The sequence below is a fragment of the Ornithodoros turicata genome, chromosome 2 (genome assembly GCF_037126465.1).
Source record: "Ornithodoros turicata isolate Travis chromosome 2, ASM3712646v1, whole genome shotgun sequence".
Classification (NCBI taxonomy): domain Eukaryota; kingdom Metazoa; phylum Arthropoda; class Arachnida; order Ixodida; family Argasidae; genus Ornithodoros; species Ornithodoros turicata.
Window position 1 is genome coordinate 52963082 of NC_088202.1, and position 19231 is coordinate 52982312.

General features: G+C 47.0%; 1 non-coding gene across 1 annotated transcript; it reads left to right on the plus strand.

Annotated features, from left to right (window-relative positions):
• Window positions 1–18262: 18262 nt before the first annotated feature.
• Window positions 18263–18335, plus strand: Trnaa-agc (transfer RNA alanine (anticodon AGC)). Its single transcript has one exon. It is a non-coding gene; the product is annotated as a tRNA-Ala (tRNA).
• The last annotated feature ends 896 nt before the right edge of the window (window positions 18336–19231 follow it).

Below are 19231 nucleotides of genomic sequence, written 5' to 3' on the forward strand. Positions count from 1 at the left end.
GTTTCTGGCTTACTGGGTTGCTACCATAGAATTTCTAGTTCGTGACCTTTCAATAATTAATTGAGGTCTTCATCACACAACGGCCGCTACAAGACGTTTTCTGCACATTGCTTTATTGGTATGAAAACTGTGCAATATTTGATGTGACGAAAGAAGTGAACCTTGATGGGCTATCTTTAGCGAGGCATTTGATGATTTTGATGTTGTAATAAGGTTCTTAGTAAGGTTTGTAATAAGGAGCACAAAACAACAACAGCAACATAGATGAATGGATGATGATGATAATGTCGGATGTTTTTCTGCGTTGAGGCAGGACCTTACCCCACTCCAAAAAGGTTCACATGAAAGGATGCATGAAGAGGAAAGGAAAGCAAAAGAAACCTGTGCAGTTCTTGAAGGAGGCCGGTGGCCCTTAGAAAGGAAAGAAAAGTGCGAAGTGCACGGCACTGATGTGCAGGATTACTCAATGGGCCGAGAACTTTGCAGATGTTGAATGGCCTCTGATCCAGCAGTTCAAGTTGACATTTAAAGGCCCGTCGCTCGCATACGTACTGGCTACAGTCTTCTATATGTGTCGGATTGTTGCCGGGAAACAACAATTTGTACACAGCACCGGGTTGCTGTGGCCCAGCCTATACCGCAGCGCAGGGGTGAATGCAACGCTAAGTCGTAAACAACGCACAAGAGACGTAAAGAGGCGAGGGAAACCGCCTGGCATTTCAAATAATAAAGTTGGGTCAACAGCACACAGAAGCGACCACCGGGTGATGATCATTACACCATCCCTGATTGGCCCACGGCGACGTCAACGCGGACAGGAGAGGGAGCGTCTATCCCTGTTCAAAAGTACGATGGAGACTGCTGAGTGGCTATGGTGGGCCGCTGCAGCTGGACCGCTCCGCTACCTCATTGCCTCTTATTCCAATGTGGCTAGTTACCCATTGGAGGGCCAGTCGGTGGCCCCTGTCTTCTAAAACCTTGAGCATTGTCAAGATGTTCACTACCACCAGAGCCAAGGAGCCGCGGATGCCCATGTTGTCTATGCACTGCAGCGCTGCCCGCGAATCTGTGTAAACTACGCAGAGGCGGGGGTGATGATCCAGAATAAATCTGAGGAGTAACAGAATGGCATACAACTCCGCAGAGGTGGCCGAGGTGTGGTATGATAGGCAGAACCAGTAGTAAGTACTGACCACATTAATCCGGAAACACAAAACTGGCCTAAATACGATTAAATTAGCAATTAGAGCTAATTGGGACCCGCCACAGTAATCAGCACCCTCCAGGGAGTCACCACACTAATTGGGCAGTATCTAACTCGTGTCCAGACCAGTTGTGTGTTTCCGAATAATCGTGGTCATAAAAAAGAAGAGACAGAAATAGAGTGAAGAGATACAATTTATTCCAAAATCAACGACGCCGTGGTGAAGAAACAGCTCCAGATCGCACTGATGCCATGATCGCCACTGCTGCCACTGATCGTACCTGCCATGTTGCATGCAGGTAAAATTGCAACACTGCTCAACAAGTCTAAGCATGCCAGAGCGCGGGGAAAAAGCCTAACCGCTACTGCTAAACATGCGACAGCACGGAGAAAACCCTACACATCGGGAAAAAGGCTTAAGGCGATCGACTAGGCCTAACAACAGCGTCACCGCACAACGCTACAAAATTCAACAGCTAACACAAGACAGCAACCACAAAATGCTAGGCGCAGAATGCTAAACATGTGTCAACACGGAGAAAAGACTTAGGACGCTACAAGTCACTGCTAAACAAGTCTAAACATGTGCGTACAAAACACAGGCAATAAGGACTATCCGTTACGGCAAATGTGCGAGAAAAGGCTTAACACAAGCGCGGTAAAAAAAGCGCAAGATCGGGAAAAACCACCACGGCAAATCACTCACCTTTTGCCCCACGGCGAAGGAGCGTCCGATCCCAATGATAGCCAGGTCTCAACTGGCCTGGCGCGGAGACACACACGTCCTCACTCCACGAGAGCCAGCGCGCAAGTGACTGGAGCACCTCTCCGCGGCCGCTACTGATGCGCATGCGTGTGCATCGAGCGGTCATCTTTTCGCGGGTGCTCCCCGTTTTGGTTTCGCTCTCTCCTTCCACTGCACGTGCTCCTATCAGCAACGGGTTGCTTCTCTGTTTCGGTTTTGCTCTCGTTTCTTTGCGCGTGTTTATTTGCAAACCCTGTACAAAGGCAGCGTGCACTGCGCTCGCGTCATCAATACGTGAAAATGTTCAGCTACCACGCTGTACAAAATTGTCCCCATATCCACGCTTCTTGGGAAGAAGTGGAGAATGAATGTTTCAACAAGGAGAGTTCCCGTAACGAGCTCGTCATCACTGCTTCTCGCTATGTCATCACTGCTTCTCGCTATGTCATACACATGGTGGGCTTTGGCAATATAGGAGAGATATCTCCGGGGCCACTGCAGGAGATGGTGCGTCGAATCTACACCCATTACAAGAACGTCTGTATAACAGTTCCGGACACACCCCTGGGACTCATGAGCGAATTTGTGAGCTTGACCAACACGGAATTCAACTACCTCTCTGCACACATCGTGGACCTTCTCACTCGTGCCATTGCTCATATTAAGTGCACCCTGCGAAAGCAGCAACATTTGCAAGAAGTCCACATCGCAAACTTTGTCCCTGATATATTGATATACCGTTTGGTTATCAAAATGCAACGCATTAAACAGTCCGAATAACTTTGATGAGACTCTGTGTTTTTTTACGGACACATCTTTATCGAATAGATGTAAAGACGTCTCTTGAGTTGATCAATAGATGCCTGCACTTTGTTCCATGGGCACTCGATTCACAAGGACGTTCATGGGCTCTTTTGTCCGATGCTGCACAAAGAGGGGTCATGCGCCGAAAGTTAAAGGGGCAGTGCCTTCTAGCAGCAAAGTCTGCTCCTCTAAGCTTCAGGGCACTCTGAAAAAGAGCTCCCCCTCTAGTCCCTGCTGCATGGCGATTTCTCGCCACTCCACAGCACGCCATGAGCACTTCTATCATTGCTGTTTCCATCTCCTCTTCGCCTACTAGTGTGAACGTTTGCAAAAACGATTCCATATCCAAACGGGGTACGTCATCCCCCGAACCGGGTATCAGTTGAAAGAAAAGTTGCACAACGTGTGTCACGGTGAAACCTGCAGAAAAATGTCAGGTATTAGAAAGGAACTACAGTAAACCCCCGATAACTCGAAGTCGTAAAAACCGGAAAAAATTTCGAGATAAGCGGGGTTTCGAGTTAAGCGAACAGCGAAAATTACGTTGCCACAATGTTACCACAATGCGCTATGTTATGAAACGTAAAAAAAAAAAGCGTTCCTACAGTAATAGGGCTCATAAACAATTCCAAAGCCGTTTATTTTTCAACATCATCTGAGACTGAATAACTCCGTAATAGCAATCTGCTTGGCATTGGCGTCTGTGAACAAGAAAGCATCTTCAAGCACTTCAATGCAACGCATGAGACGCTCCTCCCTGCACGTCACTACCGCGGCCACTCTCGACGATTTCTGTATCACTCAGTTCACCGCTACTGGAACATCGCCGTCGTAAAGCGCATAGTCCTCGATGTTGAAGTCCTAAGTCACTCTCCCCAAAACATGCAAGGCGCATCACGTCGTTGCACAATTCATCACAGCCACTGAAGTGGTCTGCTGGCTCCGGTACGGCGGTGGAAGACCAGAAACCCGCATGAATGAAACAGTTCATGCTACTGGCTTGATGAACTTGCTACCAGGCCTTTGATAAGTGCCACCTTCCGCTTCAAAGTCAGGGACTTTCATGCGCGTTGTTCAGCCATCATGGCGCCGCGAAGAACAAAACGAGAGATGCTCGGACGAATGCAGAGGAGGGGGAGGAGTGACGTTGGATGGAAATGGGAGTGCTGTCTGCCTGCCACAGCTAGCGGCGCATGAGGCGTGAGTCACTAGGACTGAAAGGCTTTGACCTAGCCTGGGGGACCGAAGAATGCACGATATCAGCCGTAGGTACGCAGACCTACCGGTGATGGGATTTCGAGATATCCGTACTCGGGCAAAAAAAAGCTTCGACTTAAAAGGGCCCAAATATATAGGAAGCATTGGGACATGGATCGGGACGCAAAAAATATTCGAGATAACCGATATTTCGAGGTAAGCGAGTTCTGGTTAACGAGGGTTTACTGTACTTCTAAACAAAAAGAGATAGAGAAACACTTACCAAATGGGGGGCGAATATGGACCAGAAGATCCAAAATTGTCTGGAACGTGTGTATCATTCTCGCAACAGGCTTGATTCGGGGCTAGTGGACGAGGTGCTACAGTGGGGGATGACCATCTGACGCTACAGGGTGCTCACGCTCGTATTAGCCCATTTACGCCATATCCATCGGTTACGTAAATCCGTCACTTTGCTTCTGCGACAAGACGCTGCCTTTTGTTTCTCCAACGTCATGCGACGAGGAGAGGGAGACACCTTCTTCCTTTCATATCAGGGGGGTTCGAGACCAGACACGTTCAAGGACTACAAAGAGAGTGAGAGGAACTGCTGGCACATCCTGTGTAGACGTCTCAGACAAGAAGGCCCAGAGTGGGATTCGAACCTCCCGCACTGGACGTGATACACTAACCACTAGTTTAATGCGTGCTGCATGACGTTTTCATATTGGGGGTTCATGTCTAAACACGTCAAAACATGTTCAAACATGTTCAAACACTTTAGTGAGTGACAGGAACTAGTGCGTCCAGGGACGACTTCGAGGGCTCGAGCGTCTGGACGTGTCTAAACACGTCCAAACATGTCCAAACACGTTCAAGGACATTGTAGAGAGTGAGAGGAAAAGCTTTACTATAAATGTCGAAGCAATTGTTCGATCGTCATTCTCACTTCCATCATGCTCAGCTTGGTAGATCCTCGTAAGTAATACCCATGATGTCATCGTCGAAATGTTTGAAGAGTTTCGTTTACAGTTTACAACACTTTTGCGGCTCGTGAAGTCGGTTTTTTTCCCGCCTCACATAGTTCGGGAGATTGGCAGCGCCCGCTTCTTCTGCACCAACTGCGGTGGATTGTGGTCTAAACGTACGTTTCCTCATTATTTTTATCCGTTCTATAACCAGTAACATTTTTCAGAGCACAAGCATTGGACGGGCCGATTGATACACCCGTTTCTCGGCTGTCGGTCGGTACCATTTGACGTACGTTGCGAGGGGCTTTGACTATTGAAGGAAGATGGAGAAGATAGACCATCAGTGTCACCCTGTGACTGAAGAAGACTGTACGTGTGTGTTTAAAATAAAAACACGTGCTTCTCACACTCCTTTCGTGTAGATTACAAATGGCTACTGACGGGAGATCTACCCCTGGTCCTAACCTTCAAGCCTCCTCCGAAGACCTTCTTTTTGCGGATCGGCGATCAGCTGAGAACCTGTCGTTGCGGCGGACTCTGGTCGAGAAACCCCAGCCATTGGCTAGGCTCGAGTCTTCGTCTGTATTTGGGCTGTCTTCCCGGCTACGAAACGAAAGCTGGAAGCTAACTCGTGTAGCCTCTCACGAGAAATAAAAAAAGGTTGTGTATACTCTCATTCTGTCTCAGTCATGACGTCCGAGCAGAGGTTTGCAACCTTTGTGCAAACACGAGTGCATCGGGACTTGCTACGATTACGCAATTATATTCACGGTGATGGCTGTGAGGGTGACATTCGCTCGATTCTCAAGACGATACCCTTACATCTGTTCACCGTCAGCGGGAAGATTGCAAAGAAAATGAAGTGTTTCGTAGAATACAAGCTGGAGCTGTTGGAAAGGTATAGACGGGGAGAGGCAGTTGACCCGTGTCCAGAGGTGGGCAAATGCCCTCACGATCTTTGCCATCACCTCAATTTTCGTCACAGATGTTTTTCCTCACCTCACCTCAATTTGTTTCTGAAAAATTTTCCTCACCTCACCACAACATTTTCCAGAACACTTTTTCCTCACCTCACCTCATTTTTTCCTGAAAATTTTCCCTCGCCTCACCTCACCTCAACCTTCTTTCTAAAATATATTCATCGTTGTTATAATTTTTGCCTTGTCGAGCTCACCCTAACCAGTTTCTGTAAAACGTTCTCACTTCACAATTGCTCTTTCAATTAGCAGTGGCGTTGCTCATAGCCACAGTTGCTTCATGGTGCTAACACGGAATCAAAAAGGTATTAGGAGTGGGTAGGTGTATACGTTGCAGTTGGCTTTTTACTGCTTCGTTGTTTGATTCCTGACAACAAGTTACAAGTACCCACAGCTAAGATTCATTGCCTTGCTTGGTTCGTCCTTCTTGCAACAAGTATCCACTACATGTACGATCAGTAAAAATTTGGACGTACGGTACATTGGTAGAGAAGTTGCACAAACCGAGCAATTTTGAGTTGTTTTTCATACTGACAAGGCAGGAATGGCTTTTATCGAGTATCTCTCAAGCGAGAATGATAATGAAGCTGCAGAAGTCGTTTTCGGGATGCTATGCAGCTATACTTTGAATTACTTGTACATTTTGCATTTTTGTCGGTTATGACTTTATAGTATCGATCAATATTATTTAAATAGCAGATGTATTCATTTGTAGCCGGAATCCGGGGACCTTTTCTTCATGACCCTTGTTTTGAAGCAATCAGGTAGACGTGCTGTACGGATTACTAGTGACTTATGTGTTGACTTACTAATTAAATTACTTTATGTAGACACAGACCTCTTGTGCCTTTTCACCTAACTTCATTGCGGTACTAAAAGCTCAATATTTCAACTTGTGGCAATACGGAATATATGCCATTATTTGCGCTTATTGCACTTAAAGCATGTGTTGTTGCCTCCATTTCTTATGTCAGTCTCTGATAAGGCCATTGGTTGTCATGTGCTATCGTTCCAAATAATACGTGAAAGCCATCTGCTTACAGACTGACTAGTTTGGCTTTATTGAAATCTAAACACTCAAAGCACAACTATACTGAGTTGTTCATTTGTCTCACATCATGTATGTGACTCAACTGACTAGTTTGATTGTGTTGAAATCTGAGCTAAATACATATAAAGCACACATAAGTTATATATTCACATGTACGTGTATCTGATCTGACACGTCTATCATGTATCTGACTCAACTGAAAGTCTGGAACTAATGGGCTTACAGCGATCACATTTTAGTGTAGAGAGCCTATGATCACAGTAACATTTCTGCTACATTGGTAATAGAAAAAGCTGGCTCTTGGTGCTCTTTTAAGAGATCGTGCAATTGAAAATAGCCGCTCCACATTTCCTCAACCTCCCCCTCAAAAAGTTTTCGTCGCCTCACCTCACCTCACCTCAACCTCCCTCCCGAAAGATTTTCCTCACCTCACCTCAATCTCTCTTTTGAGAATTTTTCCTCACCTCACCTCACCTCAATGTGCGTGAGGTGAGGGTGAGGGCACCCTCACCCTCATTTGCCCTCGTGGGGATGCCCACCTATGCGTCTCATCAACGCAGGTTTAAACCGACCCATCGTCCGTCGCTACTGGCTTCTCCACACTTCCCTCGACGTCACAGTGAACGGCGAAGAGCGGCGGGTCAGCACGTTGGAAGATCGTCTCGCAAACGTCTTATGTATGTCGTGAAAAAATAAATAGACTATTTTACGCAGCGAGTTCGCTCACGAGGAGACGTTTTATTGTTCCGTCATTCTCTTTGAGGTTACAGGAAAACATGGATACACAATTTTTCAATCTCTAGCATTTCGACATGCGCGTGGCTACGTAGATACAAAAAAGCCCGCAGTAAGGCGAAAAAGGCGATTGAATACACTTCTCGTTATACTCACTCACTAGTAAAGCCCTTCGAAGGTTTGTTTAGGTGGGGAAAGTCTGTAACTGTTGAAAAACATGGCAGTCCCGTCGTAGTTTTTCAGGTAGAGCATCCAGTGCTGGCCGCGCTTTCTTCGCTCTTCCGTATTGATGATTAAATAGCCAGGCTTGCATAAACCGTACGCTTCGTCAGAAGCGCAAATGGCTCTCAGCATAGAGGAAGCGAGGGGGTTTAGGGATACGAGTTCTAAGATTTTGCTCTCGTACATTATTTCTCATGGGAAGGTGACCGTACGGTCCTTGTCGATGCACGTGAGCTTGGGACACTCGGAAATCAGGAGGACGGTGACCGCATGTGACAGGGCTTTAGCGAAGCGTAATTGCAGGCCAACGTGTTCTTTTCGTCACTCGTTCATATCCGAAGGAGAACAACACTTGTCCACGTCCAAGTTGAAGTAGAGAAGGAACGTGTTCATTTTAAATCCATCGTAGCTGTACTTGAAACGTTTTTCACCCAATTCTTGCAAGAAGTTAAGGTAAGGAATTTTGACGAGGTCGTTCATAAAGTCGTACTCGGCTCGCACTTGCTGGCCGTCCATCGACTGAGACAGAACCTAATGGCGGAATTTGTAGGGGTTCGATTGGATGTCGCCGAGAAGGTCGGACGTGGCGAGCAGAGCAACGCATAATTTGGAAGGCACCCTTTCGGGGTAAACGTTTTCAAAGTGAGCGTCCAAGCTCCCGGCACTCAAACCCCGCAATTTGGTTTCCAATCCGCGTAACACGTAGATGGCTGGCGTAGTCTGAAGCTGCCGCTCGTATTCCAAAAACAGGAAAGGTGCCAGCGTCACCTTTTTCAAGTGTAACGTCATTTCTTTAATGTCCACCTCGTAATTGTACGTTTTCTTGTCAATGGGAACCGATATGGGTTTAAATTTGTCGTTGTTTAACAGGAAAATGACGCGAATTTCGACGGCAGGTACCATCAGGCGCAGCTGTTGGAACAGGTCGGTAATTGATATGTCCGACCAGGTTAAAGTATTTTCCACCCTTTGTCGCTTCGTAACGTTGTTTGGGACCGCGAGATGAGACGTCGTAATCGTTTTTAAATGTTCGGCGTCCTCAACAAAGAGTCCAGCCGCATGCACGGTCTCTTGAGCCAGGGGTGTGGAATGAAGCACGACATCCAAAATACTCCTGTAGGCGTACAACTCGTTGGAACTGACGAGCTTGTTGTTCGCATAAACTGTGGCCCCCTTAAACATGCTGCTCAACAGATGGTTTATTGGGAAAACGACATCTTTCTCGTCCATTTCCCCGTCCTCGCGAACAATGCCCACGGGCAAAGACACGAAGCTGCCGTTAAGATCCAAGTGTGCTCTTTGCAGATTTTGAATAGAAAATACAATCACTGTATTACTTACCCCATTGACCGGATAAAAGAGTTGGTACGAAGTACCTTCCATGCCGTATTGAATGGAAGGGGGCTCGAATATCATCACATCACTCGTCAGACAGAGCGGCGACCGTTGCAACTGTTTTTTGTCTTTCGTTGACGTCATGATGGCCAGAGCGCAGCGGATGTCTGACCCTCACGGCGAATCAAAGATATCTGCAGATGCGTCGTGTGTCGGCGCCTTTTGTTGTCTTTTGCGACGTTTCTTTCCATTGTTCTTTCCAGAGCCCCTCATGGAATCCAGCACGTCTCTCCCCGTTGCTATGGCTGTCTTTTTTACTGTGCCTGATATTCCTTCACCGTCCGCCAAATTCCGCGCCAAGCGCTTCAATGTTTTCTTGGCGATTGGTTTTATTTCTTGTCAGATTGGAACGATAAACTTGGATATGTTGCTGAACACACCGCCCCCTCGTTGGAAAAGGGTCCCGTGTACGCCGGAATTATTTTGGGGGAATTACGGTACATATTTGAAATGCAACGTTAAATTGGTTCTATCTTTGGACCACAATGGTAAACGTCTTCCCGTTTCATCCGTGAGACCAATCGTCACTGAGGGAATTTCGAATTGAGATAGGTTAAAATACTGGATGTTATCTATCATGTAGGTGACAATGTGCTTGTCTTTCTCGTAATAAAAGGGTTGTATTTTTAATATCATTTTTTTCCCACTCCCCACGTACGTCGGTTCCACAATATCCATGTAGGCGATTATGTTGTGAAACGGGGGTTCCAGGAGTACCTCGACAGAGCTCGTGGCATCCTTCTCTGTGAACACGGTGCGCGATTCGAAGCCCAAAAGCACGGCCAGGTACTGGGAAAGTCTTAAGGTGGCGGTGCCCTCAGAAAGCCGAATTTTACATTTCTGTTTGGTTCGGTCGAAGCTGAAGCGCGCGCGTTCGCCTACGCGCTGGTTTATCGCATCCAGGAGTGCTTGGGGTGTAGCATAATAGCTGGGAGGCAGATGTACTTGCAAAGATCGAGGGATTTTCGTCTTGATCGTCAAAGACAATTGACGCGCTACTAGGAAAGAGACGCGTAGAGTTTCTCCGTGTCCCTCGACGGGTATGAACTGTAGCAGCTTTAAAAAGGGTTCTGGAACGAGCAACTCTTTCGACGTTTTCAGAGAGTAGACGCTATCCGCGAATTCTACCGAGGCATCCAGATTGTGTGACTGGAAATACTTGTTTAGTGTGTTACGTAGGGACATTGTTTCTGAATTCAAAATGACGTTGTCGAAAGAGACAGGTGCGGGGTGCTCCAATAAGACAGAGGTGGCTTCGCGTTTGCTTAATTTGGGAGGTTTCACCGTACGACCTGCTTCGCGCGATGCCAGCGACGCGTTGAGCGCCTGTGCCAGCCGACGGTCCAATTCCACGACCTTCACGTCCACAGGTAAGATGAAGTCGTACCGCGATTTGTTGTACGCGAAAGAAGTGTTAAATTTCGAAAGGGCTTTTGCTAAATCCCTCTCGAAATATGAGGTGACTCGAAAAGTTCTCCCGGCTTCGACCGTGTCCTCGAAAGAAACCTCTATTTTTGCATCTTGCCTTTCGTATCCGATATTTTAAAAATCGTTGCTTATGCTGAGATCCATCAGACTGACTTTATAGCGATTCGAAGCTGAATCTCTTATAGCTGATTTGAGCTGAAGCGGGCTGTTGAAAGCTACCGTGAAGGAGTTGAGTTTATTCGACGGAAGCTTATCCATGCTGGCGTTGGAGAGCAGGTGGAGATGTCTGACGTCATTTGCCAATCTTGACTATGTCGCTGCTCGGAACCCAACTGTCGTGTTCTTTGTCGTAACCGAACCAGTGAGCCAAGGAGAGGCTGACCATTCACTTTCTTCTTCCTTAGCACTTTCGTTACTGGCCAAGGCTGATTGGCGTGTCGGGTTACGACGGGTACCTCCTCCGGGTGGAAAGATCCGTCTACTTCCTCACCCCGGTAATCTTCCAGACGCACAACGGGAAGGGAGGTGTCTTTCAGGCGGGAGACGGTGAAAATCTGAGGCGATCAACTCCCTTCCGAGCTCCTTTGGAAGCCTTTTCTGTGCAGTGGGACCCTCACTTCATCCCCCACTTTGAGCTACTTTTTCACGGAGGGTACGACAGGCTTCACATTTATTTTATTGAACAGTTCCAATTCGTTTTCGGGCGTGACTTCGGACAGGCTGATGCCCAACGTCCTGTGTTTGGTGGTGTTGTAGTCGCGCACGATCTTGGGAAGCGCGGAAACGAAGTGGTATTTTCCGGTTACTGTAAAATAACGAAATATTCTATCGCGCAACGTCCTTATGACTCGTTCTGCCTGTAAAACAGAGAGGAGAGCAGGATTTGAAAATTCGTACCAACAACCGCACCGCACCGCACTCATCTATACCTGTGATGCCTTGATTATGGATGAGAAGGTGGAATACATGTGGACCTTCCTTCATGCCAGGTACTCCTTGACGGTCTTGTAGTAGAATTCCCCTCCTCTGTCGCAAAAGATGCATGTAGGCACATTACCTCCCCGAAAAAGTCTTATCATGGCCGTTTTCATTTCGGCGGGGCGTTTTGTCTTTAGCGGGAGGGTGCGCAGAAAACGAGAAAGGGAATCGATCCCTACGAGAATGTATCAGTAGGCACCGTTCAACCTCTTGTACTTTGAAAAATCAGCGAGATCCATTTGCTACACGTCATTGATCTTGAGTGCGATGGTGCATCTCCTATTAAACTTTCTTCTCACCGGATGGTGTAGCATGTAGGCGTCCAGCTTTCTGAGAATGGCAAGAGCCTTCTTTTTGCTCAAGTCGTGCACTTTTCTATAGCGGTCCACTCCCCCTAATCCACCCTCTAGTTTCTCATATCCCTTCATAAGTCGTCCACGCAATTGAGGCTTGCTGCTGCTGCTGCTAAGGCTCGCAAGATTTGGGCAGAGAAACCAGGTGCAGTAGTTTCGAGACTTTGGGGAACCAGGAAGGTTTCTCTCCCGTCTTCCGTTGCAACAAATAATTGACGAGCTCTTAAACGGAGGAGCGCCTGATGTGCTTGCCCGACACGGAGACACAACCCTCGTGATCCCAGGAAATAACCTTCTTTAATTCCGAGACGACCCTTTCTGCTTCCTCTTCGTCCACCTCTAGATAGGGGAGCGTATAGTCAAAGTCATTTGTAGCATCGGACAACTTGTTTTTATTGTCATAGGGATCGAATCCGTACTGCTTCAGAATGCGATACAATGCTTGCAGTATGAGTTTCGCTTTGACGTTGTCACTCTCCTTCAAGGAAAGAATGTTTCCGATGGAGCCGGTCACTTCAATTCTCTTGGCCATTGGCGAAAAGCTTCAGCACGGCGGGAAGCAGGAGAGGAACCGCTAATGAAAGAACGCCCTGCTCTCGCTGCTAACACAGATAGAGCTTCAAACACTGCGGATTCTTCTGAATCTTTTTGTAGGCGAGCCGATGTAAGAAGCATTTGTGCTTCTTCAAACGCGCGAAAGTGTTTGGAGCTAGAGTCATCTTTCCGTTCAATACATTGAGACAAATTTCGGAGAGGTGTTTTATGTCGGACGAGAAAAAACATCTCGACGTCGCGACGGCGTGGAGGGGGTAGAGTAGAGAGCACTGTGAGTAAAGTGAGGTGGGCGGAAATTCATTTCGGAGCGTAGATGTATTGACGTTCTCCCAGAAAGATATTGCTGCACAACCTGTGATCCTCGTGCATATAGTTGTGAAGTTCCACGAGTAAATAAGCGTGGGGCGACGACATTGCTTGTTTATATGCATCCAGAAAATACTTCAATCTTTTTCTGCCAAATAGCTGTTGCCCAAAATGTTCCATCTGGTGGACGCTGCGCACGGTGCGCCACAGGACGATGTAACTGGCGTTGTAGGATATAGTTCTAAAATGGCTACTGTTGAAAAAGATGTTTTGAACCAGTAAGAAGATCGACGTGTTGGCGTGGTGAGAACCCCGAATGAAAAGATCGGTAACCTCCTTCAAGGAATCGGTGTCGGTCATGTGATCGTCGACGACGATGAGCGTAGCACGCGATGTGTCCCACTCTCGTGGTAGTTCCTTGGTAAATTTTACAGAGTCCTCAAATTCATCCTGCATGCTCGGCGAAGCATATTTCTGCACGTAAAATATTTGTGGCAGAGGTTTGTCCACGACGTCGTTCAGGTTCCTCAGCACCTTCGCAACGAACGTGGATCTACCGCACATGGACGGCCCGCTTAAAATACAGTGAAAAGGATGGCGGAAACGAAAAGGTTCGGGAGAAGACATGCTGCGTGTGTACACGTTGCGCAAAGAAAAAGAGGAGTCTGAGACTCGTACAGAAATGCATCTCTTTTGTTTACACGTCGTCGTCGTCATCTAGATCGGAACTACGTTCCCAATACAGATTATCTGGGCTAAAGTTGGACTTCTTTTTCGTCAGTCTGTCTGCCACTAAGATGCGTCTTCATCTTGTCCTGACACATTTCTTGACGTGCTGGCAACAATTCCAGGCAGTGGACTTGAAAGGCTTCCCCACGATGCTGCGAATAAATTCACGAAGTTCTTCGTTTTTTGTCTTTCCCCGTCGGCGAGTAACACAGGAGAATAAACCACACATGACGTTTTCCATGTATTGGTCAGACTGATGACGCGAGCACAGTGCGCGCTGCCACGGCGTTTTCAAATAAACATGCGCAAAGAAACGAGAGCGAAACTGAAGCGGAGTTGCTAGGTGTGCGCGCGCGCGCAGAGGAAAAAGGGAGCGAAACGAAAACAAGGAACGCCCACGAGGAGATGACCGCTCGATGCCGGCGGCGCAGAGGGCGCTAGGATCGTGCACGCATGCGTAGTGGCTGCGGAGAGGCGCTCCAGTCATTCGCGCGCTGGCTCTCGTAGAGTGAGAACGTGCGGTCGGTCGCTCCGCCGTCCCGCGCCGAGTCATTTGGGACCTGGCTGTCGTCAGGGTCGGATGCTCCGTTGACGCAGGGGAAAAGGTGAGTGATTTGTCGTGACGGTTTTTTCCGATCTTTGCGTTTTTTACTGTGCTCGGGTTAAGCCTTTTCTTGCATGTTTGCCGTAACGGATAGGCCTTATTCCCTGTGTTTTGTACACACGTGTTTAGACTTGTTTAGCAGTGACTTCCACGCCTGTAGCGTCCTAAGCCTTTTCTTCGTGTTGACGCATGTTTAGCATTCTGCGCCTAGCATTTTGTGGTTTCCGTCTTGTGTTAGCTGTTGAATTTTGTAGCGTTGTGAGGTGACGCTGTTGTTAGGCCTAGTCGATCGCCTTAAGCCTTTTCCCGATGTGTAGTGTTTTCTCCGTGCTGTCGCATGTTTAGCAGTAGCGGTTAGGCCTTTTCCCCGTGCTCTTGCATGCTTAGACTTGTTGAGCAGTGATGGAATTTTACCCACTGTTAGTATTTTGTTGTTCTGTCTTTCTCGCATAGAGCTATGATGGTGGCGCCATCTGGTGTGATGCCTTGAGACTAGGTGGCCATCTGTCGTCGATCTCTGCAACTACCGGCCGTCAACAAGCAACATGGCGGTCACTGGTCACTTGGGCGTTACGGAGCGGTTTCCTTGACGCAGCATCGTTGATTTTCGAATAAATTGTTTCTCTCCACTCTATTTCTATCTCTTTTTTTTTCTTTTTTATGACCATGAGTATCTGGAAGCAGACAGCTGGTCTGGACACGAGTCAATTAGTGTGGTGACTCCCTGGAGGGTGCTTATTACTGGGGGGGGGGGGGGGTCCCAATTAGCTCTAATTGCTAATTTAATCGTGTTTTGGCCAGATGTGTGTTTCCGGATAAATGTTGTCATAACTTACTACTGGAGCCCACGTGAAATTGACTCCTCGGGAATTACAAAGGCAGCAGATGAGCCACCAGTAGTGGAAGAACCGTTCGTCTATACGGCGGTTTGGTTTCCGTATGCAGCGTCCATCAACTCCAGAGTAGCCTGCTTGAGGGCTGAAGCAGGGATTTTGCTCTTCGGCCCCGTGACCCCTTGGGATGTGTGTCGATGAATGGTTCCGGCAATGTCCATGGTGCTACTGAAGAAGCGGTTGGGGCAACGGTGAAGGCAGGTATGTGGCCCGTTACCTTGCGCACACAGCGCGATTTTGCTGTGTTTCCACTTACGAAGCTTTTGTACCAGTGGGTGACGGCGATAGTGAGCGCGCAAATAGTGGCGGAAAGTTTCTCTCTGACGGAGGACGCCAATCGGGAGTTCCCTGGCTTCGGCTACCACTATCCTCGTCTCAGCGGAACGCAAAACGCCAAGACAGGTAAGCAAGCTGCGCGCCAAGATACAACGGAGCTTGTGTTCGGAAGTACGCGATAGTCCGTGCAACGCAGGAAGGAAAGGCTGTACACTACTGAGCCACGAACAAGCGCTTTGTGGAGTGCAAGAAGGTCCCACAAAGCAGCCATTCAAAGTTTAGGTTCCATGAATTCTCTTGTGTACGCACATTTCGTAGAACCGTGCCAAGTTTTAATATTGGTACGCAGTCCCCTGTGTCATTCTACAGGGTTTTCCAGTTAAACTAAGCCAAAGTTTAAAATTTGAATGGTTCATAGCACACCAAAAAGACGGACTGCATAGTGCTCATGATCTGAGTTGTCTCGCGACGTAAACACCTAATTATTATTATTAAATTGATCTGTTTGTTGACAAATAAATGAAAGGTGGTGTGGCTTCTGAAATAGCTCGCCGTCGTCGGCCTTACAGAGGGGGGCAACATATGTATGTGCGTCCTGGGTTGACATCTAAGGGAATTGTGCCGACATATGTCTGAAAGCGAAACCCCAGGAACAACCCCAGAGAGCACAGTCGGCACCGGGATTCGTACCTGGGTACCTCCCAGTCCCGCCGTGACATGGCAAGCACACTAAACACTCGGCTTTCAAAAGCTCGTCGCTCGCTAAGCGGCATTAAATTTGTAGGGTTTGACGTGCAATCACAGGAAAGTGGAGCCTCACGCGCCGTGCACGGACGACGGCGAGCACGTGGCTGTCGTCTCATTAGAGAGGGAGGGCGCAGCTTGCGATATTTGTATACGAGAATCGAACAAAAGCAACTTGGAACTTACCCCAAGTTACTTTGACAAAGTTATAGAAAAAGGAACGAGTTCCTCAAGAAGATAGTGGAGCTCAAAAGCACGAGTTAAGTTAAGAGCTACCGAAAAAAAAGCAGCTTAGTGACAGTAACGAGTTACTTGGAACAAGTTACGCCTAACACTGGAAAACATACCATACACACTGTGGCATCGTCTCCAGCAGCGGTCAGCACGACTTGCAATAATAAACCAAGCACAGCTCTCACCTCCGTGTTCATGATCTACGTCACGTTTTGTCGGGTCGCGGCCTCATAAAATCAGTTAGACCAATTTCACACTGACGCTTTTTCTTTTCTTTTTTGTTTCGTCCGTTAGCTTCAAAAATAAGACCTACGTGCAACGAGCCTCGTAGGTTCAACTGGGCCCGTTTTGGCTCCGTGAAAAACACGAACGTTTTTCGCGTCCGTGTTTTTAACGGAGGCAAAACGGACCCATTGGAACCTATAGGGATGGATCGAATGCTCTTAGGTTCTGTTTTTGAAGCACACGGACGACGAAAGGTCGTGCGAAACGGTCGTGTGAAACCGGCCTTGGTCAGAATTCAATGATTAAGGTCAGTTGTATGCCCTCGGGAAAGCCGGTGTTATCACCCTGCGTGTTATACAAGGTCACTAGCGATCCTAGGCGGAAATGTGTCCACGTATACACGCACTCATAGATAACACGCACGGCCCTTTTTTTTACTATTTCGTGTATAATGCACATGCTATACACTTAAAATTAAGTATTCTTTTAGCATTCATGTTTCACTGCCCAATATCAGTGAAGGGAGTACAGTGGACTTTATTATTCTTATTTTTTTAAAATTATTTCTTCCCTCCCTTTCCCATGAGATACCTTGCGTGAGACGGGGGATGGGCGATGGGTTACTACTTCCTTCTTCTCTTCCTTTCCTATCATTCATTTTCTTCTTCAGTCGTTAGTTTTAATTGTAAAAAAATAAATAAACAAATATCAGTGAAGGGAATCTTCTATCAAACCTTGTATCTCATTCAAATTTAGCTACCTGGTCCACAACTTACACGTACATATGCGCAAACTACAGCGTGTTGCTAATTATGCTGTTTTATTCGCATCGCCATCGTTTCATGAGAAGCTGATTCCCTGCTTTGTTGTTGGTTATCTGCTGCTTTGTAATAACTAATTTCATCTACTTATCCCAATCATTAGATCATACGCACAGCCTGCTGCCCACAAGGTTGCTGCTACAATAGCCGCCCTTCAGCTTTTGTTTCCGTGCCAATGTAGTATAGTCACTGCTGTTCCCCGCAGTTCCATGTTCCAGTTTGCCAATCTGCATCATGTAATTCGTCTGGTTCCCCTGGTTTGCGCCCGTCTTTGCTTAAGCTGTATCGAAAGAAGCCGCTGTCGGAGTTTCTTAATTAAACTATTGGAGTTGACTACGAGAAGATTAAATCAACTAAGCACTTTAAATTATTTTTTGTTAGACAGTTGCATGCAGCTAGATTAAACGTAACCGAGTACTTGAACTAGTTGTCGTCGTCAAAGCACTGCCCATCACTGCAAATTAAAAATACTAAACGAATATGTTCTTCTGTATATACCTGGTCTTTGTAGTACACTATACCGGATATCCTGCTCTGAGGTTATACGAGTTCCTTATCACGATATCCAAGCCCACGAATCGTTGCTTTCCGATCCATCTTATAGAGCGCCATTTTGAAGTGTATTCAACGCGTCATTGACCCAGAGGCGCTTTAAAGCCTTCTCGGTGTTGAACTGCTACGATGGAGTATGTGATCGTTGACCTCCTCGGCAGTGGCTCACCTCGAAACCGGACCGAACAAGTTCTAATTAGGTGGGAGAAATCTCTCACGACGTAATTTCTTTCCCCCTACATATGCAAGCAATGATGTGTGTCGGGGATGTAGCTCAGATGGTAGAGCGCTCGCTTAGCATGTGAGAGGTACGGGGATCGATACCCTGCATCTCCAATTTTTGCGTAATTTGAGTAAAATTTTTTTGCAATGTATCTTTTTTTAGAAGGTCTGCTTACCATGGTGCTTCTCTTTCATGAGCATCAAATGAATACGCCTGAGAAAGGTTAATCGCTTATGCCACGCGAGAAAAGTTAAATTACTCGTATAATGCGAAGCAAGGGAAATAGCGCGACGTCCAAACGGAAAAGAAACATGATGCAGCACGCGGTGCTTTACGGGACGCCACACTGGACGCCAGCTCGACAGCGACTGGAGCGCGTTTCTTTCCGTAGTGAGCGTCCCAGTCAACACACTATTGTAAATTCGACGTAGAAAAAACATTGCATATCAACAAAATGAATGTTGAATCGACGATGAAAGCGAACGTGAAATCATGATGTCAAATGTCCGCTCGAAAACCCGTTAATTTAACAAGTGCCGATCAACGTAAATTTAACGTATATGAAATGCAGTTTATATGGGTATACAACGTACCAGATTGTACGACATGAGAGCATAAAATACACAGCACTTTACAACGTTTCTCCGACGCTGTCCTGACGATAAAAATTACACGTTCAGTGTAATTTTACATATCTATTTCAGTATATCCCCTTAACACTTTGAATGTCCCTGTAGACATCCCAAGTCTAGTATAACAATAATTTCGCAGGAAAGTGGGGAATAGAATCACTTCATTACCCAAAATACATATGGCATAGGTGTTGACTTGAATTTGCTATAGCCCTCGTGTTTATATTCTAGACTATTGGCTTGTGGTTGTGCTGGGTCCTCTGCTTATCTGTACACGTAGGCACTTGGACGTTGCATCTGTAAAAAATCGTGAAGTGCCAGATGAGCTGCTCATGCCTGCGTCCAGACCACTTTGTGGTTATTTATGTTTGCAAACC